The sequence below is a fragment of the Arachis hypogaea genome, chromosome 16 (assembly GCF_003086295.3).
Source record: "Arachis hypogaea cultivar Tifrunner chromosome 16, arahy.Tifrunner.gnm2.J5K5, whole genome shotgun sequence".
Taxonomy (NCBI): Eukaryota; Viridiplantae; Streptophyta; class Magnoliopsida; order Fabales; family Fabaceae; genus Arachis; species Arachis hypogaea.
In genome coordinates, this window is record NC_092051.1 from 31,802,557 (window position 1) to 31,811,154 (window position 8,598).

At 41.0% G+C, this 8,598-nt stretch overlaps 1 non-coding gene across 1 annotated transcript; it reads right to left on the bottom strand.

Moving 5' to 3' along the window:
- Positions 1-501: 501 nt before the first annotated feature.
- On the bottom strand, positions 502-609 carry LOC112761530 (small nucleolar RNA R71). The gene has a single exon (XR_003181921.1). It is a non-coding gene; the product is annotated as a small nucleolar RNA R71 (small nucleolar RNA).
- Between the last annotated feature and the right edge of the window lie 7,989 nt (positions 610-8,598).

Consider the following 8,598-nt stretch of genomic DNA (forward strand, 5'->3'; position numbering starts at 1 on the left):
TCTCTACACTCTGACGTAGAGAATCCCACTGTTCTTATTTTCTGTCTGTTTATGAGAAGAAATAGAGACAAGGAGCCCCTTTTTTATTTTGATTCTGAACCTGAAAGGACTTTGAGGCGATGCTTGCAACAAGCTAGACTTTACAAGGCTAGTGAAAATCTAAGTGAGACTTCTGAAAAAGAAGCTACAGAGTCCACCATAGATCAGAATCATGCTGTTAATTCCAATGTGGCAAATCTGAATGAGAATGAACAAAACTATTAGTATCATGGACTTCCTCAGGAAGACCCAAATCAATTTATTTCTAATTTTCTGCAGATTTATGATACTGTGAAGACGAATGGAGTGAATCTTGAAGTTTACAAACTCATGCTCTTCCCATTTGCTTTGAGGGATAGAGCAAAGCTGTGGCTAGATTCTCAACCCAAGGAGAGCCTAGATACTTGGGATAAGGTGGTCACTGAATTTCTGACTAAATTTTTCCCACCACAAAAGCTGACTAAGCTAAGGTTGGAGGTTCAGACTTTCAAACAGACGGATGGTGAGACCCTCTATGAAGCCTGGGAGAGATACAAGCTGCTAACCAGGCAATGCCCTCCAGACATGTTTTCTAAATAGACTCAACTAGATATATTTTATGAGGGCTTATGTGAAATATCCAAGATGTGTTTAGATAATTCTGCAGGTGGTTCATTGCACATGAAGAAGACACCAGAGGAGACTACTGAGATTATTGAGTTGGTTGCTACCAACCAATATTTATACTCATCTAACAGGAATCCTGTGAACTCTGGAACTCCTCAGAAGAAAGGCGTTTTGGAAGTGGAAGCTTTTGATGCCCTTTCTTGCTCAGAACAAAATTTTCTCTCGGCAGATGAATCTAATTACTCAACAATTGAGTGGGATGCAGGTTTCAGCTTTCAACACTCAGAATGCATCTCAAGAGGCCCCTTATGACATGACTGGTAGCTTCATGCAAGGTGAGAATTATGGTTATACTCAATTTCCTTCTGAACAGGTCAACTACATGGGGAATGCTCCTATAAATCCCAATAATGATCCATATGCCAAGACCTATAATCAGGGGTTGAGAAATCACCCAAACTTGGGATAGAGAGAGCAACCTCAGAGGCCGCAGAATTTTAACAATAATTCTCAGGGCGGTTTCCAACAGAATAGACATAACAACTGCCAGTTTCAGTCTCCTCAACAAGAACTACCTCAGCAAACAAATTCTCAGCCCCAGAAGAACACTGATTGGGAAGCACTACTGAATAATTTTATGCAGGAAACTAGAGCTTCTATCAGAAATTTGGAGGTGCAAGTAGGCCAGTTGTGCAAGCAAATACCTGAGAGGCCTCCAAGCACATTTCCTGGTGATACAGTGGTGAACCCAAAAGAGGAGTGCAAGGCTATCACCTTGATAAGTGGACAAGTGGCAGGTACAGAAGCACAAGTTAATGAGGAGCCAGTTGAAAAAGAAACTCCAGCGGAGAAGAAAGAGGAGGTGGAACACGCCCCTCCTAGGCATGCAGATAATCCATTCCCAGTCTTTCTTGACACTTATCTTACATTGCCTAAGGCACCTGAGTACAAGCCTAAAATGCCATATCCTCAGAGACATCAAAAGGAGACCAAGGACAAGCAGTTTTCAAAGTTCTTGGAAGTCTTTAGAAAGATGCAAATCAATATTCTTTTTGCTGAGGTTTTGAAGCAAATGCCTCTCTATGTCAAATTCATGAAGGAGCTGTTGTCAAAGAAGAAGCCTTTAAAGGGAGATGAGACAGTGGTCTTGACTAAGGAATGTAGTGTCATAATTCAGAATAACTTGCCAAAAAAGATGCCAGACCCAGGAAGCTTTCAAATTTTATGTACCATTGGGAGCACAATCTTTGAGAAAGTACTATGTGATCTGGGAGCAAGCATCAATTTAATGCCCTTGTCTGTGATGAAAAAGTTGCAAATCCAAGAGGCACAACCACAAGGATAGCATTACAGATTGCAGACAAATCTATAAAGCCTGGATATGGATTAGTGGAGAATATCTTGGTCAAACTGGGTAAATTCTTCCTCCCAGCAGATTTTGTAATTCTTGACACGGGGGAGGATGAGAATGCCTCTATAATCCTAGGAAGACCTTTCCTAGCCACTGGGAGAGCTTTAATTGATGTGGAAGTGGGTGAATTAGTACTTAGAGTGCATAATGAGCAACTAGTCTTTCATATCTTCAAAGATATGCATTTAGCAGGTGAAGAGGTGAGGTGCATGCAGACTGAGCTTATTACTCCAAACCTTCAAGAACCCCCTGATGATGCACAACAGAATCTGCAACTCAAACCTCCTTTGGTGACAATCAATAAAATTCCTCCTGACATCAAACCTAAGTTTGGTGTCGGGAATGCATCATCCACCAAAGCGGAGGTTCCCAAAAAAAAGAAAGTACCGAGGGGATGGAGAAACAAAAAGATTCCCATTGAAGACTTCTCCCCAGGAATGAAGGTGGTATTCACTGCATGCCCAATCCTGCCTCATACAGTAAACAGGATCATGTCTCTTGAGCATATTGATGAGTCCATATTTAATGGTATATTTTGACTCAATTTGGATGGATTCTAGCACATGAACTCACACTTAAGCACTAAAATAGCATACTGTTGTGTCTGGTCCCCAATTTGATCCTAAATGTGAAAACATGCAATTTTGTGCTTGAAATGAGAAATTTAATTCCACTTTTATTCCATTTAATGCCATGACATGTTTGCTGAGTGCTTTCAGACCTTGGAGGCAAGAATGGATAGCCAAAAGTGGAAGAATGCATGTACAAGGGAGAAACATGAAGAAAACAAGGAAAAGCATACAGCGAAGTGTGCGTGCGCACAAGCTTGCGTCCGTGCGCACAAGAAAGAATTTTCATGTGTGTGTATGCACAAGTACCTATGCATACGCACAGGTCAACATTCAACCAAGTGTGCGGCCGCACACATCTGTGCGTCCGCACAGGTCCCTGCACGTGATTTCATTAATGAAGCACGTGTTTCTCGAATTCTGAGGCCTCTTGGCTCATTTTTGGAAGGCTTGGCTGCCGTTTTGGATGCTATATGAGGGGAGAATCAATACATATGAAAGAGAGAGCTCACTTAGAGAGTTTTGGAGAGTAATTAGGAGTAGGAGTAGGCATAGTGTAGCATTGTTCTCTTAGGGTTTCATTTATCAATTTCCATTGTAACATTTTATAGCAAGCTTTGATCTTTGATTTTTCTTCTTTAATTGTAAGTACTCTCAATTTCCTCTTTAACTATAGCACTTTCACTTTCAATTTTCTTTGGTTCAAGTTACTTGTTCATATTTGCCATTTTATGTTTTTTGAAGTTTTGATTAATGAATTTTATGTTTCATGCTTCTTTTATGCTTGATTGCTTGTCTATATTTGGTTTTGTTGATAGTTGGTTATAGTTTTCTATTTTACTTTGCAATTTTTCATGTTTTACTTTTATGCACACAAGGTGTTTGTGAAAATGCCAATTATGGATTTTCAGTAGATTTTCACACCTTGACTTGTGATTTGAATTCCTAGGATACTAGAGTCATAATGTCCGACATTTAGTGGTAATTCTTAGGGAGTTAGTTGACTCTTGTTTCCATTGAAGCTAGTCTTTTATCAACTAGTTTGGTAAGTTGGTTAGGACTTATGGATTAAGGTCAATTATGCTTGCTTGACTTATTCCTCGATGTTTGGGGTTAACTAAGCGAGACTAACTCATGATAATTACCATAGTTGTGGTTAGGGTGATGATAGGATTCCTTGGACTCTCATTTCCAAGTCAAGGCTCTTTTTGCATTTATAGCATTTTCACTAGTTTTGACCTTGCTTCCTTGTTAATTGCATTAAACACCAATTTTGCTCATTCCTTAGTTCTTTCATTTCTCAAGTTCTTTTAATCTTTCGTTCTTTGATTACAAAAACCTCTTTTTGCCTCCACAACCAAAAGAGAAACACTTTGATTGCATCCTAGGGAGAACAGCCCGAGGTTGAAAGACTCTCGGTTTATATGTTTTGAATTTGAAAATACTAAACTTTGATGTTGAGAGTTAGTTGTTGATTTGGCTATACTTGCAATGAACATATTCTATTTTGAGAAATTCTAGATCGACACTAATATCACTCATCAAGTTTTTGGCGCCGTTGCCGAGGACTGCAAATGGTGTTATGTCTTTTGGTTGTTGTAGATATGTTAATAGCGTAAATAGCACTTTTTGGTTATTTGTTTGCTTTTGTTAGTAAGTCTTTGTTTATATTTTCTTTATGACTTTTTCACACCATTACCACAATGCACCCCAATGGAACCCAAACACTTACTTTTCTTGTCACCAATTCTATACACCATCACCTCACTACATACAAAACCTTCACCCTTATGAGTTTGATTGTCAACCTTCATCACCTTAATCTTCATCTTCACATATGGATCAAGCCACACAAGAAGTATTTTTCATGCTTATTCAAGAACAACAAGAGTTCCGAAAGAAGCAAGAGCAAGTCATGTCGATAGTAGCGGAAACTCTTGACCGGTTAGCCTCATTGCATTCATACCATGACCAAGAAATTCTAGTGGATGAATGTATAGAATCAAGTGAAGAGTGTGGAGTGAGCGAAGAATTGCAAAATCAAGTAGAAGATATCAAGTCACAACATGAAGCACAAAAGGAGATAAATGAAGGGTTGGTAGGAAGTGATCAAGAGGATTCCATCATTCAAGATATTTTGTCCAACTTGGTCAACCCCGCTAATGACCTTCATGAGCCTCCCTTATTGGATTTAGAAGGAGATGTTGATGTGGACTTCACACAACCTCCAATTTTTTACTTGAGTGATGATGAGGAAGGTTTAGAGGAGGTTGAGGAAGATTTTATTCACCAAGAAGTAAAGATAGTTGTGCAAGAACGAATTGAGCGGGTGAAGACTTCTCCAACAAGCTTTCTAGGCCCACATCAATATGCCGTCTTGGAGATGGATTGTCAACTTCAAATCTTTTTTGGAGTAGTGTATGGTGGAGAAAAGAATGTTAATTGGCAAAGAAATAGAAAGTCCAACAAAGAAGCCAAATTAACATTTGGAGCTCAATTTTAGTGCAAGAGTCAATTTAGTGGATTCCGGAGAGTGCACAAGCATTTCAATGGTGATAGAGGAACTCAAGTATGGGATCCGGGCATTAATTGCAAGAATTAACACTTATGGATCCCAGTTGCTAGCTTGAAGTCTCTTAAGAGTTTGATGCAATTCATTTGGGACTCCGGAGGTCAAATCAAGAGTAAACATGGGTGGAGATTCAAGGAGGAGTGGAACCATAAGCCGCCCTAACAAGGATCTCCTCACCAAGTCCAACTTTAGGACTTTAAACCAAAGTGCTAGGTGGGAGACACCCCACCATGGAAATATCCTTCTAACTTTCTCTCTTTTAGCTTTTGTTTCATGAATAAATTAGTTATTTTGCTAGGTTGGTTAGTTTTATTTTGATGGTTGTTAATTAATTTTAGTGAAATAATGTGTTCTTGGGAGTTTTATGATATTTTGGGACTTGAAAACCTATTTTGGATGTCAAGTTTGGTGCCTTAGAGCCAAAATTTTCATTGCAGGAACAGAGTCCTGTGCATCCGCACAGCCGTGTGCGCGCGCACAGCCGTGTGCGCGCGCACAGCTCCCCTGTTTTTCCGTCTCTGTGCGCACACTCCCAAACACTCCCTCTGTTCATGGCACGCGCATGGCTTGTGCGTGTGTATACCGCCCTTCTTTTTCCCCTGTGCGGCCGCACACCTTGCGTGCATCCGCACGCATCACCCTGAAATAAAAAAAAACATTTGTGCGAGCGCATAGCTCTGTGCGCCCGCACAGACCTCGGAAACCCCTCTGGTCGCATCACACGCACCCTTGTGCGCGTGAACGCAACCCCATCTTTCCTTCTGTGCACTCGCACATAACCTCGTGCGTCCGCACAGGCTGCGTTACATCTTCTATCCGCAGCGCCCGCACGCTACTGTGCGCGCGCGTACCCTTCCTTCTTCCTTGTGTGCGTCTGCACACGACCTTGTGCGTCCGCACAGGTCACTTTTCGAATGTTAATTCGAAAAGAAAGAGAGTCGTGCTTCAGTTCCCATAACCCCCCCCCAACCCTCTCCTTTCTCTTTTTCTCTGAGAAGCAACACCACCACCCAATCCGATATTCCAGACCACCACCAACCATCACTTCCGTCCGACCGCAGCACCACCGGCGACCACCGTCGCCGACCTGCTCCCTCTCTTCTGCTTCCTCTCTCCTTGATTTCCCTTTCTTTCCCCCATTTTTCTTCCTTCTGCGCAACCTCCCTAGCCGCGCCGTTCTTCAGTTCGCGTTCTTCCAGTCCAGGTAGCCACCAGCAGCGGCGGACCTCTGTGCCGATGTAACCCCCTTCCCCCTCCATTTCCCTATCTCTTTCCTTCTACATTACAGGTTCTCCTTTTCTTTTCTGTAACCTGTCTCTTTACTGTTTCTGTTTTATTTTCTTTCTTTAACTACTTTTAATTTCTATTTTAGTAACTAGGTGGCATTAGGTTAGTTGATTTCTAATTTTCTGGATAGAATGTTGATTGATGGCTGTCTGTTCTGAATTTTTTTGGATTTTTCTGAACTTTGAATGCTGCTTATGAACATTGAATGCTGTTAACCTGAACTGACCACACTGCTTTTTATTTCTGCACATAACTTGCCTGATGAAATGCCTGAATGGAATTTTTGATTCAAATTCTGTGTCTGATCAGCATGGATTTTGGATTTCCTTTCCTGTATACATTGTCACTCATACATATGCAGATTTATGAGATTCTTGTATGATTATTCTTGAAGGTTCATTATGAACCTTGTGTTGTTTTGCTTGAACACCAATCTGAACTTAACATTATAGCTATTATTATCTTGTTGGTGTTAACTTAGCTATGCATATTTTCCTTTAGCTTGCTAATTTGCTGCATTATGTACTGACTGCTCATTTCTTTTTTTTTTTTTTGCTTAAAACACCAAACTAGCCCTAGACTGGTACATTTTAAAATATGTTTGGTGCCATTGGCAACAGTACATACATTGTTTGTTGAGTGAATTGACTGAGTGCTTATCCATATGTCTTTAACTTTGTTGATCATGTACCTTAACTTGTTCCTTACAAATCCTTTTGAGCAATGCAATCTGATTTTGATCAAGTGTTGCTTTTTGAACAAGAGTATGGTTACATGATCATTTTACCACTCTGTCAACATGAATAAGCAAGCTTCTAATTGTCAAATCGGTTATTCTCTTAGTGCTGAATTTTGATTGAATCTTATACTTTGAATACACTAAGACAATAACCAAGTTTGAACCAATTCACTTGCATTGTACACCTAAGTCTATGTATGCTTTAATTGTTGTTCATTCCTTCATTTGTTACTTAGGTTACTTGATTTTGGGAAAATGGATTTCCTTTTGCGCACTCAACCGCTTTATCCATGTTTTTCCTTAATTGAGTGTTTGTTTATCCCATTGGCTCTTACTTGAACTGTTTGATTATATTCTTTTTCTTTCTGTGATTTTTATCTGTTTCTCCTGAGTTGTACTCTATTTTTGCCTTTTTTAGGATGGCTCGCAAAGGGAAGGAGAAAGCTAACCCCTTGACTCATCCTCCTCCTATGCCTCCGAGTAACCAACCGGACACATTCATTAACGCTGAAGCCCAAGAATAATATAAGAAACTGGAAAAGTGAGCCTTTCACTACGAGAGAAAGCTAAACTTGCCCGAGAAATATGCGGACCAGATCCTGAATCAACTAAATTTTTACCATTGGAAATTCGTAGAATTTGACCTAGTGGAAGTTAATGATCACCAGGTCAAGAAATTCTACTGGAATTCCCTAAAGAGGGATGCCCCAACTGTTTTTCTAAGAGGTGTCACACTAGACACCTCTGATACTGCTTTAGAGGCCCTCTTGGATATTCTGCATATTCCTCCAGCTAGGGATGCTTTCACTCAGATAGTGAAAGACGTGACAACGGGCAAGCTTTCTTTGGATGTGGTTCTGCAAAAGATTGGCCTACCTGAGGCCACATGGGAGTGCAGCAAGGGAGACAAGGTAGTCCCATTGAGCATCATGTGCACTAATCTAAATCCTGAGGCAAGGATCTGGCAGCAGATCATTGCCAACTACATTCTACCAAGCACGCATGCCACGCACATTAGAGTCCGTGTGGCAGTTTTGCTTTGGGCTATTCTAGAGAGGAAGAAGATCTCTGTTCTTCCCCTTATCAGAGAGTCGATGTGGAAGGTAAACCAACAACAAAAATACAACATTCCCTTCCCATCGATGATCACCAGATTAGCTGCTTTATCTGGAGTGGAGAGACGCCCAATGGACCGGACGTCTGTCTTCATCAGCAAGCAACCATTCCTGCCATACGGTGACTATAACGGACCACCACAGAAGAAAAGGAAGACGACTGAGCCTCCATCAGCAGCAGAGCCCTCAGTTCCTCCCGCAGCTCCCGCACCCACACCCCAACTTCAGACACCCTATGAGCTAGGTCGGGAAATCATTTA